Below are 20,684 nucleotides of genomic sequence, written 5' to 3'. Positions count from 1 at the left end.
TAAAGTGTCAGGATCAGCTGAGCCAAGCTAAAGTATACCCTCCCCACCACTGCCATCACGCTCTCCATGGTACTCCTCTATTGTAAAGTGCTGAGCAAACTGTTGGCGCTATATAACTCCTGTATAACAATATTATTACTATTATTATCATTATTATTATACAGGATTTATTTAGCGCCAACAGTTTGCTCTGCACTTTACAATATAACGGGAGACAATACAGCAACAATACAGTTCAATACAAGAGGGATAGGAGGGCCCTGATCCTTGGAGCTTACAATCTAAGAGGGAGGGGCTGGTGGTAGAAAAGGTAATAACTGTAAGGGATGGACTGGTAGGAGGAATAGAAGATTCCAGTATTAGCTGAGGGCAGGATAGGCTTCCCTTAAGAGATAGTTTTTCAGAGATCGCCTAAAAGTGAGCAGAGCAGGTGATAGTCTGATAAATTGGGATAGAGAGTTCCAGAGGATGGGGGGAGCTCTGGAGAAGTCCTGGAGATGAGCATGGGAGGAGGAGACAAGGGAGCTAGAGAGCAGGAGGTCGTGCTAGGAGTGGAGAGTACGGTTTGGGTGATATTTGGAGACAAGATTGGTGATGTAATTTGGGGCAGAGTTATAAATGGCATTATATGTTATTGTTAATGTTTGAATTTTATTCGTTGGGCAATGGGAAGCCAGTGGAGGGATTGGCAGAGAGGGGTGGCAGATACAGAACGGTTAGTAAGGTGGATGAGTCTGCCATCCATGATAGACTGAAGAGGCGATAGCCTGCGATGAGGTAGGCCAGTGAGGAGGGAGTTACAATAATAATCCATGCTGTCCTATTGAGGGGATTTCCCTTCACTTCCTGTCCCCAAATTCAACAGGAAGTGAGAGGAATGCTACAAATAACGCAACAAGACTGCTTTTAGGGCCGGTTCACGATATACAAACGCAGTCCAGATGTGTTTCTGCATGCACGTTTTTGACGCATTCCGGTGCATGTTTGATGCGTTTTTGACACTTCTCGGTGTGTTTTTGATGCTTTCTGGTTCAATTTGTCCCCTATGTTTCTTCAATTAAATAGGGACATGTGTGTTCCGGTGCATTTTTGATGCGTTTTACCACGTTCCAGTACAGTTCTGTGCAGGAAAATGCTGCCTGTTCTACCTTTTTTTTGTGCAACTGGAAAGCACTGGAACTGCAAGCACTGATGTGAACTGTGACATTGACAACCATATAACCTACATTCTGTGTGTTTTGGATGCAGACAAAAAGCAACTGAAACGCATGTAGTGTGAACTGGCCCTTATTGACACTGACCAGATGGGGATGGGTATAGACCAGGGCTCTCCAGACTTTCAACACAGAGGAAGAGGACACTAAGGGCCAGTTTACACTACATGTGTTTCAGTTGCTTTTTTTCTGCATCCGAAATGCACAGAAAGTAGGTTATATGGTTATCAATGTTATAATTCACATTAATGATTGTAGTTCCAGTGCGTTCTGGTTGCAGAAAATAAAGTAAAACAGGCTGCATTTTTTCTGCACAGAACTGTACTGGAATGTGGTAAAACGCACCAAAACTTCTTTAAGTTTAAATTGAAGAAAAAGAGAGGGGAAAAAATAAACGGGAATGCATAAAAAATGTACTGAAACGTGTCAAAAATGCACATGTGGAAATGCATCTGGAATGCATCTGGGCTGCGTTTCTATAGTGTGAACAAATAATATCGCTATGAATTTGTGAGTTAAAGTAACTCATGCTGTATTTCTCTCAAAAGTAGATAATTCATGAGAAAACATATTATTTATAGAATGCGCAAAATATTTATGTTTTAAGATATTTATCACATAAATTTAGTGAGCTTTTTTTTGGATTCTTTTGCAATTTTTTTTTTTTGACTCTAACACTTCACCAGAGGTAGAAATAAATGTACAGAGAATTAATGAAACTGAAAACATTTTATTGTGCTTTCATTCACAGCACAATCTCCCTCTGGAGAAATGTTGCTATTTATTTATTTACTTTTTGCAAATATTTTTGTTACATTTTTCATATCCATAAATAAAAAAAAAACAAAATAAGATAAAAGAAAATACAAATAGTATTAGCAACTAACATATGTACTGTAGACAGGGTACTATTACATATTTATGTTTATCCCACTATTTTGCTTTAATCCACCTTGGTGATGGAATATTTCTGCCTAAAGCAGAATACAATCTTTTTCATGCAACCTACTTTGCCATCAGGTTTTTTTTACCATAAGTAAATAGTTAATATCAATTTGCTACATCTATAGTGGAAGCGTGGATGAACTAACAACTGTCATCTACTGTTACAAATTTCAGTCCGTAGAAAACCCTCGCTGTGGATATTGAAAAAGAAAAAATAGAATTGAGAGTAAGAAAGAGAAAAAGAAAAAAAAAACAGCGAAAAAAATAAAGAAAACAATTTTTAGAATAGTATTATGTATTAGTACAATAGATGCTTGTTATTCTCGGTACTCCAGTGGATTATACTGTTGAAGCATCTTTGAAATTACACTTATCCCTTGGTGTGTGTATATATATATATATATATATATATAAAATATTACAATTTATTTTCTTTTCCAAGCTCAGTCTAGGTTCACACTAATGCGGTAACTCATCCTGTGAGTTTCCCGCACCACATTTGTCAGGGACCACGGCTCCATGGTCCGCGATCGCGGCTCCGTCCCTCGCGCATGCGCAGTGGCGGCGGATCGCGCCGGGACACAGGCACTAGGTCCCGGCGAGCCGCGGCTGACAGGACGCCGTGCATGCGCAGTAGGAGCCGCGGGCGCGTCCTAGCCGGCCAATGACAGTGCAGGGCGCACTATTTAAAGATGCCCTGCACTGTCACAGATTGCCGCAAGGTCTTCCTGTGATCCTGAGTTCCTGCACCTATCTTGTGACCCTGATTGACCCTGACTATTCTGCCTGCTCCTGCGTTTGACCCGGATTGTCCTGACTACTCTGCCTGCTCCTGCGTTTGACCTGGATTGTCCTGACTATTCTGCCTGCTCCTGCGTTTGACCCGGATTGCCCTGACCATTCTACGGATTGACTTCCCTGCTGACCCTGCGTGTGACCCGACTACTCTCGCCTACCGATTCTGTACCCCGCTTACCCTCACGGGCCCACGATCCGTTACTACCCTGCTGGGGCCGCCATCCTCTTCATATCTGGCTCTCCCGGTACCTGTCCCCAAGGGTCTCCTCAGCCACTGGCGGGCCTGCTCGGAGGTCGTGACCTGGCCCGGGACTGTTTCAAGTCCATCCCCACCATCAGGGGCTCTGGTGAAAGCACAGCCCGGGCTTAGACCCCACGCTCTGAGTAGGTCTGTCAGTTGGCAGCCTGAGGCACCACCTGGCGGATCATAACAGTACCTTGCGGCCATGACAGAGCCAGGAAGTGGACCGGCGTCCCTAGAGGATATTTGTCAGCACCTGGCCACCTTGACCCAGGCTTTTCAGAACTTCCACAGTCGCTGCGCCCGACTGGAGGACCGCATGGAGTCAATAGCCCCCCTGACTCCCCCTGCTCAGAGTCCTCCACCTGTAGGACCTCCCGCTAACCCGGTATCCGGAGCGGTTGCCACATCCCTAGCTCCTGAACCCCGCGTTCCTCTGCCGGAACGATTCCGTGGTGATCGGAGCCGCTTCCGAGCCTTCCGGAACGCCTGCACCCTATACTTTGACTTACAACCCCGCACGTTCACCACTGAGACCGTCAAGGTGGGGTTTATAGTCTCCCTCCTTCAGGATGAGCCCCAGGATTGGGCTCACCGTCTGATGGAGAAGCACGACCCCCATCTTGACTCCGTGACCGAGTTCTTTCGGGCCATGGCCGTCTTGTATGACGACCCTCAGCGAGCTGCTTCCGCTGAAGCGACTCTATACTCCCTGCGGCAGGGCCGCCGGACAGCCGAAGAATACGTGTCCGATTTTAGGCGTTGCATGGGCGACACCAGATGGAACGATGCGGCCTTATGTCACCAGTTCCGCATCGGGCTGTCTGAGCCTCTCAAGGACGAACTAGCGCGAGTAGGCCTACCTGACTCCCTGGAAAAACTGATTGAGTTGGCCATTCAAATTGACCGTAGACTAAGGGAACGTCGGCTGGAAAGGAGCAGTCAGGGTCAAAGGTTGGCATGGATTCCTTCCAGAGATACAGCTCCAACCCCAGGGAACCATCCGCGAAGCACGGAAACAGGGGACCACCCGGAACCCATGCAGCTGGGATTGGCCCGTTCTCACTTATCGGTCGAGGAACGTCAAAGGAGACTATCACAGAACCTATGTCTGTACTGCGGGGAAGCTGGTCATCAGGTGCGCTCCTGTCCTGCTAAAATGAGTAAGTCCACTCCCGTTTCTTTTACTTTACCTGCAGGAAGGGATGATCAGTCGAGTTACCTGGCCATTCCTGTGTCTTTACAGCTCCCCGGAGGAACATTGTCGGTGACCGCAATCGTTGACTCAGGAGCCTGTAGTTGCTTCATCGATCTGACTTTTGCCCACCGGCAAAAAATCCCTCTCCAGACCAAAGAAAGGGGGTATAACATCTTCTTGGCAGATGGGTCTCGTATAAAATCAGGGGTGGTGGACCAGGAGACACCACCCATTTTCACCACAATGGCAGACCATCACCAGGAGTTCCTCCGTTTGGATGCCATCGCATCCCCCCTTTTTCCAGTCATTCTGGGCCTCCCTTGGCTGAGGGCCCATAACCCCCAGATTGACTGGGAAAAGGGAACAGTTCAATTTTGCTCACCCTATTGTTTAAGTCACTGCCACGTCACAGGATCCGTGGTTCCCCGGTTCCTCCTGTGCTTGGATGGTGACACCGATCTATCCCAGGTTATTCCCCCGGCCTACCATGACTTCTTAGACGTCTTTAGTAAGCGAGGAGCTGACGTTCTCCCTCCGCACCGTTCCTACGACTGCCCCATAGACCTCCTACCCGGATCTGAAATCTCATTCGGCCGTATCTTTCCCTTGTCCGAAGCAGAATCAGGAGTACTGAGGGAATACATTGATGAGAACCTTCGGAAGGGATTTATTCGTCCATCCACATCCCCAGCCGGGGCCGGGTTATTCTTCGTAGAGAAGAAGGACAAATCGTTACGGCCCTGCATAGACTACCGTGACCTGAACAAAATAACGGTAAAGAATCGTTATCCTTTACCCCTAGTCCCCGAGCTCCTCCAGAGATTGAGATCGGCAACGATATTCACTAAATTAGACCTGCGGGGGGCCTATAACCTTGTCCGTATCAGGGAGGGGGATGAGTGGAAGACGGCGTTCCGTACGAGATTCGGTCACTACGAGTACTTGGTGATGCCGTTCGGGCTCTGTAATGCACCGGCGACCTTTCAGCACTTTATCAATGATGTTTTTCGTGACCTTCTTGATATTTTTGTGGTGGTTTATTTGGATGACATCTTAATTTTTTCCCCTTCACTGGAGGTTCATCGGGGTCACGTGATACGGGTATTAGAACGGTTGCGTCAACACGGGCTATACGCAAAGGCAGAAAAGTGCTGTTTCGAACAGCACGAAACCACATTCTTGGGACTGGTTCTCTCTTCCGCGGGGGTCGCGATGGATCCCCAGAAAGTCACGGCGATCTTAGATTGGCCAATACCCGCCGACAAAAAGGGGGTACAGCGTTTCATCGGTTTTTCCAACTTTTACAGGAAGTTTATTAGGAACTTCTCCGGTCTGGTCTCCCCGATCACGCAACTGACGAAACAAGGGGTCCGCTTTAAGTGGACTCCCGAAGCGCAGACAGCCTTTGAAAAGCTCAAAGAATTGTTCACCTCTGCTCCCATTCTCTGCCATCCAGATGCTTCTCTCCCATATGTGTTGGAAGTGGACGCCTCCGAAAATGCTGTAGGGGCGGTTTTGTCCCAAAGGAATGGTACCAAGGAACTTCTGCACCCTGTGGCGTTCTTCTCCAGGAAGTTGACTCCAGCGGAACGCAACTACGACATTGGAGATCGGGAGCTCCTGGCCATTAAAACTGCTCTTGAAGAATGGAGGTATTTACTGGAAGGAGCCACACACCCAATCCTAATATTCACAGATCACAAAAACCTTGAATATTTGAGAACGGCAAAACGACTGAGACCTCGCCAAGCGAGATGGGCGCTTTTCTTCTCTCGATTCTCATTCCATATAACGTACCGACCCGGTACTAAGAACACTAAACCAGACACTCTGTCCCGCATGTTTGAGGACCCCGACGACGCTGTGCTACCTGACACCATCTTACCTTCTGGGAGTTTCCTCGCTCTACAAACGGAACTTCGCTCCCGGCTTCTTGATGCTTCTGTAGGACTACCAGTTCCGTCTGAATCACCCCTCCAGAGCCACGGTGGGCTAATTTGGAAGGAAGACCGGATCATGGTCCCAGAAGAAGTGCAAACCCTGGTCCTAGGGCACTGCCACGACCATCCTATGGCGGGCCACTTCGGGGTAACGAAGACGCTGGATCTGCTACGGCGCTCGTTCTGGTGGCCAGACATGATCAAGGATTGTGAGCAGTACGTCCGAACGTGTTCCACCTGTCAAAGGAACAAGCCCTCCAGGAGCAGGGCATGGGGATTGTTACGTCCATTACCCATACCCAAGCGGGCTTGGCAAATGATAGCCATGGATTTCGTGGTTGAACTTCCACCATCCCAGGGCTACACTGCAATAATGGTGATCGTCGACCGCTTCTCAAAGATGGCACATTTCGTGCCCCTGGAGAAGACCCCATCAGCACCGGAAACGGCACGGATCTTCATCAAGGAAGTGGTTAGGCTTCATGGTGTTCCCGAAGATATAGTATCAGATCGGGGGGTCCAATTCACCTCCAGGTTCTGGAACGCCTTATGTAAATCGCTGGGAATCAAGCTGTCGCTTTCATCCGCCTACCATCCACAGACCAACGGCCAAACTGAGAGAACAAACCAGACGCTGGAACAGTACTTACGGTGCTACACATCCTACCTTCAGGACGACTGGCTGTCGTTGCTGCCTTCCGCGGAATTCGCGTACAACAACTCGCGTCACTCAGCCACGGGTCAATCCCCGTTCTTTTCCAATTATGGGTATCATCCCACATTCCTCCCTGATCTGATGCCTGAGAATCCGGTACCAGCATCTCAAGACATCTTGAACTTCTTTTCTGTCAATAACAAGACAATTCAGGAAGCCATCGCTAAAGCCCAAGAGGACAGTAAGAGGGCATTCGACAGAAAGAGAAGAGGAGAATTACTGCTTCAACCAGGGGATCAGGTTTGGCTAGCAACAACCAACTTGAAGATGCTATGTCCTTCAAGGAAGCTGGGACCCAAGTTCATCGGCCCCTTTCCGGTAAAGCGAGTGGTTAACGAGGTGGCCTACGAGCTCGAGCTTCCGCAGACCTTCAAGATACATCCTGTCTTCCATGTATCTCTCCTGAAGCCATCCAGACCGGATCCCTTCCCGGACCGTGAATCCAGACCTCCCGAGGCAGTCACTATAGGTGACCAGGAGGAATTTGAAGTGGAGACTATCCTCAGTTGCCGAAGGAGGGGGGGCCAGACACAGTTCCTGATAAAGTGGAAGGGGTATGGCCCTGAGGAGAACTCATGGGAACCCGCCCAGAACGTCCACGCGCCCAGGCTCATCTGGGAGTTTTTTCGTGCTCACCCGCGGTGGAGAGATCAGTGGGGCTCCCGGAGGGTGCCCATTGGGGGGGGGGCAATGTCAGGGACCACGGCTCCATGGTCCGCGATCGCGGCTCCGTCCCTCGCGCATGCGCAGTGGCGGCGGATCGCGCCGGGACACAGGCACTAGGTCCCGGCGAGCCGCGGCTGACAGGACGCCGCGCATGCGCAGTAGGAGCCACGGGCGCGCCTCAGGCGTCCAATGACAGCCGGGGGCGCGTCCTAGCCGGCCAATGACAGTGCAGGGCGCACTATTTAAAGATGCCCTGCACTGTCACAGATTGCCGCAAGGTCTTCCTGTGATCCTGAGTTCCTGCACCTATCTTGTGACCCTGATTGACCCTGACTATTCTGCCTGCTCCTGCGTTTGACCCGGATTGTCCTGACTATTCTGCCTGCTCCTGCGTTTGACCCGGATTGCCCTGACCATTCTACGGATTGACTTCCCTGCTGACCCTGCGTGTGACCCGACTACTCTCGCCTACCGATTCTGTACCCCGCTTACCCTCACGGGCCCACGATCCGTTACTACCCTGCTGGGGCCGCCATCCTCTTCATATCTGGCTCTCCCGGTACCTGTCCCCAAGGGTCTCCTCAGCCACTGGCGGGCCTGCTCGGAGGTCGTGACCTGGCCTGGGACTGTTTCAAGTCCATCCCCACCATCAGGGGCTCTGGTGAAAGCACAGCCCGGGCTTAGACCCCACGCTCTGAGTAGGTCTGTCAGTTGGCAGCCTGAGGCACCACCTGGCGGATCATAACAACATTACAATTGTTTGTGCGATCTGGTGCAGGTGTCAAATTAATGACACCACAAAAGCAGATTGTACTGTGCAATTGCCAGAATTCGCATCGCATGGATGTGAACACCCATGCGATGGGGATCAGGTGTTGAAAAAAAAGCGTCCAGCACCTTTTTGGTGCGGATGCAATGTGAGCCAGACAAAGTGTGTGGCTTAAATCGCACTGCACAGACATCACATGTGATTTGCACAGAAATGTGGTGCGATTTCTATGCAATTTACATGTGGTGTCCCACACCGCACAAGTGTGAACCTAGACTCAGGGGAGAACATTTCCACACAGATACATTGTATACTTTTCACTTACTGGTCAGTGCAGAGTTCCCCTCTGTTTCTGCTCACACCGGTGCAACTGCATGAGTCACTTCTGACAAGTTTTCCTGATATCAGCTCTGTGTCTTGTGGAGGGGATTGTGTCTCTTCTTTCCAATCAGCTCTCAGAGCTCTCCTCACTAAGCTCTGCAGTGTGTTATTTCAGCTCTCCTCCCCCTTTTTCTGAACTCCCAGTCAACCTTTATAAATTCAGCACTTTGAATGGCTGTAGAGAAGGGAAGACTGCAGATAAACAGGAACAACTTATGTAGGAAGATTTGTTTCATCTCTGTGTACCATCTGATGCCACTCACTTCACTGGGTATATGTAAGGGTTTACAACCACTTTAAAACACATACTGTATTAGGAGGATATGTTCACTAGGACCCATGTGTAAGTAGAGATTTAGGGGACCTCCATTTGAATACTATAAAAATAAATAAATAGTGTGGCGCTCAAAATAAATAAATAAGTAAATAAATAAGTTTATATCAAAATAAATAAGTGACCAATTCATATAATGCAATCTAAAAAATCTCCACAAATATCAAAGAATAATAATAAATAAATTATTAAATAAATTATTAATAATAAATAACTGTGTATCCTATAAAACTCAAGTGATCACACTCTAAATTAATCTAGTGTCTCAATAAATAATAAGATACGTGCTTATAAATGGAAAAATGGTGACCAGGTTGTATCACAGCCTATATAAAGATAAAGAACAATGGCTCTTTATGCCTCTGAAGAACAATGGCTCACCAGTCCATTTCTGTATTGTCTAGTTGGCTGATCTCCCGAGTGCAAGACCGGTCCCCATCACTCCTTCCCCCCCTGCACACCAGCGGTCTTGGAAATGGACTGTTCCGCACATTATCAAGCCCCAGACCAGCTCTGGACGTGAGTACTGCAGGAACAGTTGACTGCTGGACGTGGGGGTGCGCAGTTTTCTGGTTGATTGAAGGATCAGGTAAGTATAGCTTTTCCTTTCGCCCCTAGGGCGCAAATGAAAATTCCTTCATGCCTGTCCTAGGGGCGCAAGGAAAAGCTATACTTACCTGATCCTTCAATCAACCAGAAAACTGCGCACCCCCGCGTCCAGCAGTCAACTGTTCCTGCAGTCCTCACGTCCAGAGCTGGTCTGGGGCTTGATAATGTGCGGAACAGTCCATTTCCAAGACCGCTGGTGTGCAGGGGGGGAAGGAGTGATGGGGACCGGTCTTGCACTCGGGAGATCAGCCAACTAGACAATACAGAAATGGACTGGTGAGCCATTGTTCTTCAGAGGCACCTTGGCTGAGCAAGGGAAATAGGAGGCCAATAAAGAAATCCAATGAAGGAGGAAAGCTGCTGGCCCATTTGAATTAAGGATCCAGGGTGATCCTGCAAGCCTGCTGGCCCCTAGGGGTCACTGGGAGGAGGTGAGGAGGATATCTAGCCACCGTTAGGAGAGGATTTTGGCACCAATCACCTATTGATTATCACCACACATTGCATGAATATATTTATCACCTGATGGACATTGTTTTCAACTGATTTTTAGAAAGGTTGGACAAACGTTTTATGCACTTTTTTTGGCACTATAGCACTTTTTATCTTTATATAGGCTGTGATACAACCTGGTCACCATTTTTCCATTTATAAGCACGTATCTTATTATTTATTGAGACACTAGATTAATTTAGAGTGTGATCACTTGAGTTTTATAGGATACACAGTTATTTATTATTAATAATTTATTTAATAATTTATTTATTATTATTCTTTGATATTTGTGGAGATTTTTTAGATTGCATTATATGAATTGGTCACTTATTTATTTTGATATAAACTTATTTATTTACTTATTTATTTATTTTGAGCGCCACACTATTTATTTATTTATGAAGTTCACACTGTACTAGGTATCAGTAGGTGAGTGTTGGCAGCTTAATGTTGGTTGTTTGCCATTTTTTAGCGCAAGAGGATTTCTGATTTATTATAGACTCCATTTGAATACTGGCAGTCATATTAAAGGATAAGTTCACCTAAAAAAAAAAAAAAAAATGCACATCTTTTTGCTGGTAACAAAATGCGCATTTATTATTTTTTTTACATGGAGCCTGTAAAGCATTGCACCCGCACTCAGCAGAACTTGGGTGCCATGCAGGACTCGTCAGTGTATATGTGTGGTCATACATTGAAGAGACAATGAACTACTAGAGTGCTCAACAGCACCCTGGTAGTTCATTGAGAACTACAAGCCAACAGCTGCAAAGGCTGTCAGTACTTGTAGTTTCCCATTCACAGAACTATGTGAATGAGTGACACTTCTGGGCAGTTGGTCCCCCACAAGGCCACATTTTTAAAAAATTGTGAAAGCGAGCGTGGGGAAAAGATTCCCTGCTTGCTGTCACTAGATGCAGCGGAGCCAGCGGTGAATGCAGCCGTGGGAGCATGTAACAACGGGTAGAACATGTAACATGTTCCCAAAGGTGAACTTATCCTTTAATGGTAGATAGATATGCAGAGTAGCCTTTGCAATACCTAAACTCTTTCATGGTTCATGATATGCTGCTGGGGCAGCTCTCGTTCTTGGATAGCCGTGGCGCCTGTTATTGATCTGTCTCACAGCTGAATGCACAGACCTGTGAACCCTGCAACTGGTTTCCACTGTACTCTATTCAGCTGTGTGAATAAGGCCTTAGGGCATCATGTAGGAGTCCTCCCACATTTCACATGCCCTTGTAGTGAGCAGTGTTCAAGTCTATGTGACAATGTGAAGGGTCCTAGTACTCATGCCACCTCTTTCTGCTCACATGTAGTAAAATGGGCTTCAAATCCCAGAAGGCCCTGTGCAGCTGCATATTGTGCAACAGTGGTATTTCCTCCCCTGATCAGGAGTATACCTATACTTTCTTTTTCCTATGTTGGTGAGGTAGCAAATGCCTGGGATATTTCTTTTTCATGGATGCTTGCAGGATATTAGTGTAGTGCTTACCCCCCATGGAAGCTGCTTAAGATGACAGGTTTTCTGTTCTACCATGACTCTTTAAGCTGCTCAGTCACCACTAACACACCTGGTTATAGGTTGAAGGCCGTTCATACCCTTTTAACTTAAGAGTTAGAAGGCTAACACTCTTTAACAGTACACAAAAAAAAAGTAACTGGATAGTAGACAACAGGTGCATTAGGGCAAAGTGGTTAAACAGTGCAAGAATCAATAAGCAGACAACTGAACAGGTTTAAAAATGCAGCACTAGATAATGTGAAAACTGATCCATAAAATGGCAATCATCTGAACTGTAGTAATGCTAAAATGAATTATAATTGGTACAAACAAGGTTATTCGTAATGGGCATTAACTAACCCCAAAAAAGGTCCTTGTGTGCACACTACTCATACAACCCCAATAGTGGGTGGGGTGTAAGCATTCCAGACAAAGGGGTACCCCAGCAGGTGGCTGTAAAGTATTGGTGCCTAATTGTCAGTGTTAGCCGGCTTACATTGGGGCCCTTCTGTAAGGAGGTGCACATGAAGCCTTACCTTTAAGAAAGTGTAATGGATGGCCGATGGGCTACTAAGTAAAGAGCAGTCTCTGTTTCACTAACTGTGTGTAGCAAGGGATGAAAAGATGTATCTTTGCTCACCACTCCTGGCAGGCACCAGGTCTGGTTCCATATACTTGGTGGTCAGCTGTTTCAGAAGTCCCAGTTCTCATGACTTGTTCCACACTGGCTTTCTCTGACTGTATGTACACATGGCAATGGGTCCCTCCAGCTGTGGGTTCTGGTATGGCAGGAGAACCCTCAGTGTCTCAGTCCTTTGGTCCCTGGTGTGGGCACAGGCACCCTAGCGATGGATCTGCACTGCTCCAGGTCCCAGCATACAAGAAGCTCACAGTTGCTCTGTTTCTCGGCACTCTGGTTTGTATGGATGCAGACACTCAAAGTACAAGGTCCTCACTCACTTTCCCAGCACTAGACTGTCCTGAGTCCCAGTCCCCAGAAAAGTTCTGTCCTCCTCTGTTATGCCAGGGAATAGTGGGCATCGTAGTTCCACAGCCATTCACTTGTGTTGTGCAACACTCCATGTGGACTACAATTCCCAGTGTCCACAGGGGCTGTTATATCATCTGCTTGCGCCTGATTGTCTCAGGTCCACGGCTGCTAGGAGGGAGAGGGAAGGAGTGAGTGGGGGGGAGGGGATTTTGCACGGCCTGTTCTTGCAACAGTGGCAAATCCTCACACACAGCCCCTCCAGCAGCAGCAAGGAGGGGAGGAGGAAGCAGCCCACAGCCACCAATGGTGAAGAGAGGCGGTGCAGCCCCTCTCCCAACCTGCTCTGTTTCATATGCATTGCAGTGGTGGTGGGGGGGGGGGAGGGGTGAGCTGGTGGATCACTTAGCCTGCTGCACCCAGCTAAATTAGTATGCAGGATTACAGATAAGGTCTTCAAAGAGAGTGCTTTATATTTCTGAATGTCACTAGATATAAAATATATCTATCTACATATGGTTTTCTGTTGACCCTCCCGGTTCTTTTCTACAAAGTATAGACTTCTTAAATATGCAGGACCTGTATAATGATATTAAATTACCGTAAAAAAAACTAACAATTGCCTTTATTACTATAATGATTTAATGACAAATACAGCTTAATTAAGATAATACCTTTTACCGGGCCAAAATGTTCTGAAAAGGTATCACAATCTACTGAGCTGGCTTTTCTCCAGTAACAATATGTCTGCCGGCTTTTTTAACTGCCTCTGAGACTAACATAAATTGTAGTGCAATAAACCTTCCAGTGAAACTGGGCCTGAAGTTACGTATTGGTCTTAAGCTGTATTTTGCCATGATTGCTCTGCAATCTCTGAGGGGAATTCATTAAAATGTTATTCTTATTTGGTTGCACGGATAAAATTAATCCACTCTTGCACCTGACTTTACCAGATGAAAGTAATAGGATATTTGCATTGATCTGTCAGCTTATATTGTCATAGCTCGAGAACAGTACTTTGATGCCTTCCATCCCATAGATGAGACCTAGCAGGATCATTTCTCAAAGATATGGTACTGTCTTCCAGAAAAAGAAAAAAAACCCCAAAGATTAATGTAAATGTATTAAAATCATCTGTTCTGTTCACTGTGACAAATGCAAATATGAACCTAGATCTGCTTTTTTGGAACATTTGCACAAATGTACCTTTTCTTCATAGATTTAACAACTGTTTGATTTTTTTCCCAAGTGAAATTAACCATTTTCCAATGCCATTAGCAGGCCAGTGAGAAATGCTGTCAGTATATGCACAGTTGAAGTACTCTAAGCAAACTGAAATCTGATTGGTTGCAGTAGGTTTTTACATGTTTCAGGTCATCATTACTGTTTGCACTGCCTAATTAAAAGGAATATTTTAAACAAAAGTAATAGTTACATTAATATTTCATATTAATATTTTCTGTTCTCCTTTAGGCTAATGTCAAACGGGCGAGTTTGCTGCTAGCGAGTCTCCCACTGGCGATTTGTTGAAATCACAACAGGATCACAAGAGGCCGCCTTTTTGTCCTTAGAGAATTTCTTTTGCTGTTGTTGAGTCAGCAGAATGTTTCTCCCATTGCTAGCGATTATGATTCAACAGCGTTTGGGCCAGCAACAGAGGAACATTTTGCTACCTCTGCTACAGGGGGAACAATTCCCTAAGGACATACAGGCAGCCTCTTTAGTGATCCACCACTGGCATTTTCTCTCTAGTGGCAGAATCCCCTGTCTATCATCAATTTTAGAAATAGCAGTGAAGCTCTACAATCCATTTCACATGTTTTAGTATTGTTATCTTCTATTATTTATGTATAACTTCCCCTTTGGTCAGCTGATAACTTTCCACGACTTCCAATACCATCTGTATGCTGATGACACCCAAAATTATATCTGTTCTTCTCAGCAAACCCCGTCACTCTCCTTGTGCATCATTTATTTACTAACTGACATATCAGTATGGCTGTCACACTACTTCCTCAACCCAATATCTCCAAACTGAGCTCATATTATTTCCTTACTCCCTACCCCATGTTCCCTCTCCCCTTTTCTAGATCAATAGCACAACTATCCTTTCCTTCCCTTATACCAGGGGCTAGACGTAATCCTAAAATCTGACATCCTTTCGGCCCTACATCCAATCACTGTCCAAATCTTGCCGCCTTCACCCCATAACATTTACAAAATACACCCCTTCTTAATCAATGACACCACAAAGACCCTAATTCACTTCCTTGTTACCTATCACCTCAACTATTGCAACTCCCTCCTCACTGGCTATACTCCCTCAGTCTATCGTTAAAGCGTTACTAAACCCATGACAATGCATTTACTATATCTGGTCTCCCACAGTACCTACAATATGGAAATGTAATTATTTTAGTAAAAATAAACTGCCAAATACCTTTTCTTATCAGCAGTATATAACAGTAATGTGACTTATATCAGTGTCTGTCTGAGCACTGGTTAAAGCTTGTAGGAGGAGTTTTCATTCTGCTGTGACTGTCCTATGATGCTGCATATCCCCTGACCCTCTGTCTGGACAGTGCTGACTGTCCCTGTGCTGATCACATGCACCTTCCCAAAGGAAAAAAAAAAGCCATGCACACTAAACCGATCATGTGCAGAGTGACTGGTAGAGCTCTGTACTATCAGCATATGGATTGGGGACATTAGACGAAGAGGAGGATCAGAGAAGACAGGATCAAACAGCCTTTTTATACAATATGGAGGATTAACCTCTTAGGTTCCACAGTGAGTATAACAAGCATGCTTTACTGCATATACAGAATTTCACTGTTGTGGAATTAGTAACACTTTAATACTGCTGCCAAACTTATTCATCTTAACAAACAGTGTCTGCTACTCCTCTCAGCCAATCCCTCCACTGGCTTCTATTCACCAAATGAATCAAATTCAAAATATTAACAAGCTACAAAGCTATCTACAACTCTGCCCTAAATTACATCCCCAAATTAATTTCCAATCACCCAAACCACCCTCTTTGCTCCTCCCAGGACCTCCTGCTCTCTAAACCCCTAATCACCTTCTCCTGTGCTCATCTTTAGGACTTTTCCAGAGCCTCTCCCATCCTGGAACTCCCTACACCAATCTGTCTACCTATCTGTCTGTTTGTCTGAAAACTCCTCTCTTCAGAGAAGCCTATCCCTCCTCTCCCTAAAAGATGTCTGTTCTGTCCATTTCCATCTAACTGGCCATAGAGGAGAGCGGGCTTTGTCTGTGTCCACTCTGTATAAGCAAACTTGACACAGACCAGCCATCTGCCTGCTCAGCGGGGGATCAGTGGACAGATCCCCCGCTGAGCAAGGGGACTCCTTGGGGAGTTGGCCCTGTGTGGAAGGGGCTTAACTGATATACTTCAAGATTCCAGCTTGATTTATATATCCCTTCTTCTTCTGCTCTAAAGAAGCACTGAAACAGAATAAGGTCTCATGCAATCAGGACATTTTGCCAACACTCCTAGAAGTCTTCCTCCTGGCAGGAATGTTTGGGCAGAAAAAATGCTTATTGCGTCTAAAAGTGTGTAATACGTTTAGGCACGTCACACTCTTGGGCATTAACTCATTTAATTGACCAGATGAATCATTTATTCTTGTCATTAAAATAAATTAAGCACTAAATGCACCTAGCGTTATCACACGTTTACATGCAGTTACAGGCGTCAATATTTTTTTCTGCCAAAATGCCACTGCTTCTGGATTTGCTGGCAGTGTTTGTTTGTTTTTTTGCCTCTAAACTCCCCTTCCTGTAAATCCTGTGTGTGCATAGACATATAGGCTAACATGCAGGGGCGATTAGAGACAGGGTAAAGAAAAAAAAAACGCACCTAGAAGCAGCTGAAAAAATGTCCAGTGTGCATGAGGCCTAAAACCTGACTATGACCACTTCTTAACTACAGTACACTATAGGGGAGATTTGCTAAAGTTGGTTTGATCAGAATCTGGTGCACCTGTGCATGGTAGTCAATCAGATTCTAACCTCAGCTTGCTCAATTAAACTTTGGCAATAAAACCTGGAAGCTGATTGGTTTCTATGCACAAGTGCACCTGATTTTGCACTCTCCAGCTTTAGTAAATAAAGCCCTATGTGTCTATTTAAGGTGAAATCATATCTTCAGTGATAAATATATCATAGCACTTTGCAAATTTGTTGCCATTGACTGCTCAGGATTACAGGTGCAGGAGTTGCAAACACACAATAAAACTTGCATACACTTTGCTAAATTGGAGGAATCCTGATTTGCATTTAATTGTGCTACTAATTTTTCATGATAAATGTACCTCACTGAGTCATCAAAGCAGTGACTTATCTCTTATCAGAGGGCTCGGTAGGGGTTTCAGTCACACAAAGGGAGCTGTGAAGATATAAAACAGTAGTTTAAAAACATAAAACCCTAAAAAAGCAATTAAAATAAAATTGGCTGAAAGCTATTATAGGTTCCCATTAAAAAAACACATTTCAAACATTGGCAATGCAAACTGAGCATACGACAATAAAAATGCACAATCAGAGCTTGACAAATAGATAAGTAGATTCACAACCATCTGAGGTTATATGAAAACCCCAAGTTTTCCTAGAAATTGGCCTTTGTTTTGGTCCTTTTGCCTGCCAAACCTCTCTTTAGGTCAGTGAGGCCTCACATCATTTTAAATGGCCTAAAGAGAGGAGGTAGTCAAGCCTAAGTTAAACTTCTGCAGAAATTTTTGATGTACATTATCAGTTTAACTGGATCTACTGATCATTTCAACACACAGTTTTCAGTTAACAGGGATGTGCAAATCTTATCGCCCGGGACAGGTAGTTCTGGCTTTTGGTAAACATGGGTAGAATGGGTGTAGCTGTGCATGTTGAGTGTAACACGCGTCCAGCAAGTGCACCCCCCTCCCTCCTTGCATGGACAGGAGAGTAGAGGAGAGAGGTATTGTTTTGCTCTACCTGCCCCTCTCTTCTGTGTCTCCGGTGATTGCTTGATGAAGGGGACTTGTGTGCGTGTGGGTGGGAAATTTGAAGATCCATCTGGCTGTACTAATAATGCTGCTGTCTGAGCCTGCAGAGAGCAGCCTGCAGTGAATGATCTCTGCATTAATGGAACTTATCTCCCTCCCTTTCTTCCTCCTGTTCTTCCAGGACTTTCACACACTTAACCATTGCATGTCCAGTTAGCAACTGAACTGTGGATGTCAGGGTGCACTCTACCGCGGTCCACTGTCATGTAAGGGTGCATGCCACCACAGTTCGATGTCATGTCAGGGTTCACTCTGCCACAGTCTGATGTCAGGGTGCACTCCGCCACAGTCCGATGTCAGGGCACACTCTGGCATGGTCCGATGTCAGGGTTCACTCTGCCGCAGTCTGATGTCAGGGTGCACTCCGCCACAGTCCGATGTCAGGGTGCACTCTGGCATGGTCCGATGTCAGGGTTCACTCTGCCGCAGTCTGATGTCAGGGTGCACTCCGCCACAGTCCGATGTCAGGGCGCACTCTGGCATGGTCCGATGTCAGGGTTCACTCTGCCGCAGTCTGATGTCAGGGTTCACTCTGCCGCAGTCTGATGTCAGGGTGCACTCCGCCACAGTCCGATGTCAGGGCGCACTCTGGCATGGTCCGATGTCAGGGTTCACTCTGCCGCAGTCTGATGTCAGGGTGCACTCCGCCACAGTCCGATGTCAGGGTGCACTTTGGCACAGTCCGATGTCAGGGTTCACTCTGCCGCAGTCTGATGTCAGGGCTCACACCGCCGTGGTCCGATGTCAGGGCACACTCCACTGCGGTTCGATGTGAGGGCGCACTCCGTCGCAGTTTGATGTGAGGGCGCACTCCAATGTATAGAGGTAATTGCTGGGGACTTTGATGCAAGGGGGGACTCTGCTGTGAGCGTGGTTTTCATCCTGACTGCTGCACTCCATATGTTTTTTACTTACTCCTGACCCCTGTACTCTTTACATTATACTGTGCATAGACCTGACTAAGATGCTCATTGTTCCAACAGTTGCTGGTATTAATGAAATTCTTCTTTATGGTAGGCTCAGTAAGGCAGTCCATACACTAGTCATAGTTTTCATTCAACCAGCAGGTTGAACAAAAAAAATGATTCTACCTTGATGGACTCCGGAGCTTGATTTCTCTGCTCAGCATGTGCTTGTACTGAGTACCCAAGTACTTCCATGTGCAAGGGTAATTTACTGTCTCAGCAGATGCGCCTCTGCTGGGCATTAAGAGAGACCCACACTACCCTTTCCTGATGAGCACCCAATCGGTGCTTGTCACACTGCAAGGTCTCTCCCCTTCCTGCTAGTCCCAGGGTTCGGTGCTGGAGACAGGCAGGGAGGTGAGTATGATATAAACAGTGCAATGTTAAAAATATTAAAAGTTTAGGTCACCATAAAGTCTTTTTCAACCCTTTGTATTTTTCATCCTGGCAAAGCCATTTCAAGATTTAAAGTGACATACATCCATTGAAAATCCCTGGTGATAAAACTGTCTCATTCAGTAGTATTATAACAAATAAGACCTTATTTAACCACCTCCTGCCCGCCTTATAGTAATATGACGGACGCAAGGTGGTTCTCTCATTCTGGAAGGACGCCATATGACGTCCTCCCATTCTAACCGCGCATACGTGGCTCCCGGAGCGCGCAGCTCGGCGATCGGCGGTGCGCTGTGTCCTTCAGACACAGCGGATCACCGATCCACGGAAAGTTCCGAAGATGTCGGCTCAGTCATGTGATCAGCTGTGTCCAATCACAGCTGATCACATGTAAGGGCATTCCTTACGGTAATCGGCATTCCTCGGAGGGGACATGTACACAGATCATCAGAGCACTGATGATCAGTGTGCCCTGATGATCTGTGTAGCCCCAGTAGCGCCACCTGTCAGTGTCCATCAGTGCCAGGTCTCAATGCTCATCCATGCCACCTGCCAGTGCCCATCAGTGCCACATCAGAGCCACATTTCAGTGCCCATCAGTGCCACATCAATGCCACAGATAAGTGCCCATCTGAGCTGCCTTTGAGTGTCACCCATCAGTGCCAGTCAGTGCCGCCTATCAGTGCCAGTCAGTGCCGCCTATCAGTGTGCATCAGTGCTGTCTATCAGTGCTGCCTAACAGTGCCAGTCAATGCCATATATGAGTGCTGCCTTTCAGTGCCCATCAGTGATGCCTGTCAATGCCCATCAGTGCAACCTACCAGTGTCCATCAGTGCCACATGTCAGTGTCCATCAGTTCAGCCTATCAGTGCCCATCACTGCAGCCTCATTAGCACACATCAATGAAGGAGAAAAATCACTTATTTACAAAATTTTATAACAAAAACTAAGAAAAAACATTTTTTTTTCAAAATTTTCAGTGGTTTTTGGTTTGTTTAGGAGAAAAAATAAAAAACCCAGAGGTTATTAAATACCACCAAAAGAAAGCTCTATCTGTCACAAAACAAAGATAAAAATGTCATATGGGTACAGTGTTGCATGACCGCGCAATTGTCATTCAGAGTGCAACAGTGCTGAAAGCTGGAAATTGGCCTGGGCAGGAAGGGGGTATAAGTGCCCTGTAGGCTTGTGTTTAAATATGGTTTTGGTTAAAATTATTTTCTTTAATCAGGACAAGTAGATTGTCATGAGGGAAAAGTAGATTTCGACCCCCATTTAGTAATTGGACAAGTAGTTTTAAAAAAAGTTTCCACACCCCTGATTAATATACATATTTTTGTCATATGCTAAGTATGAATTGATCAGGCATTTCATGAGTTTAATATATGAATTTTGAAAGCAATATAAGGCAAATACAAAATTCCAAAGATGCAAATAGTTGGCGCCTGGATTGTTCAGTAAA

General features: G+C 46.0%; 1 protein-coding gene across 1 annotated transcript in view; it reads left to right on the top strand.

Annotated features, from left to right (window-relative positions):
* The window catches only part of ZBBX (zinc finger B-box domain containing), a 317,177-nt gene that overhangs the window by 428 nt on the left and 296,065 nt on the right, over positions 1-20,684 (top strand). The gene's annotated exons all lie outside the window — the stretch shown is intronic.

The sequence above is a fragment of the Staurois parvus genome, unplaced genomic scaffold (genome assembly GCF_062004578.1).
Source record: "Staurois parvus isolate SC_StPar_1 unplaced genomic scaffold, SC_StPar_1.0 ptg000155l, whole genome shotgun sequence".
Taxonomy (NCBI): Eukaryota; Metazoa; Chordata; class Amphibia; order Anura; family Ranidae; genus Staurois; species Staurois parvus.
Note: the sequence above shows the minus strand (reverse complement) of the source record. Positions and strands in the feature narration are given on the sequence as shown.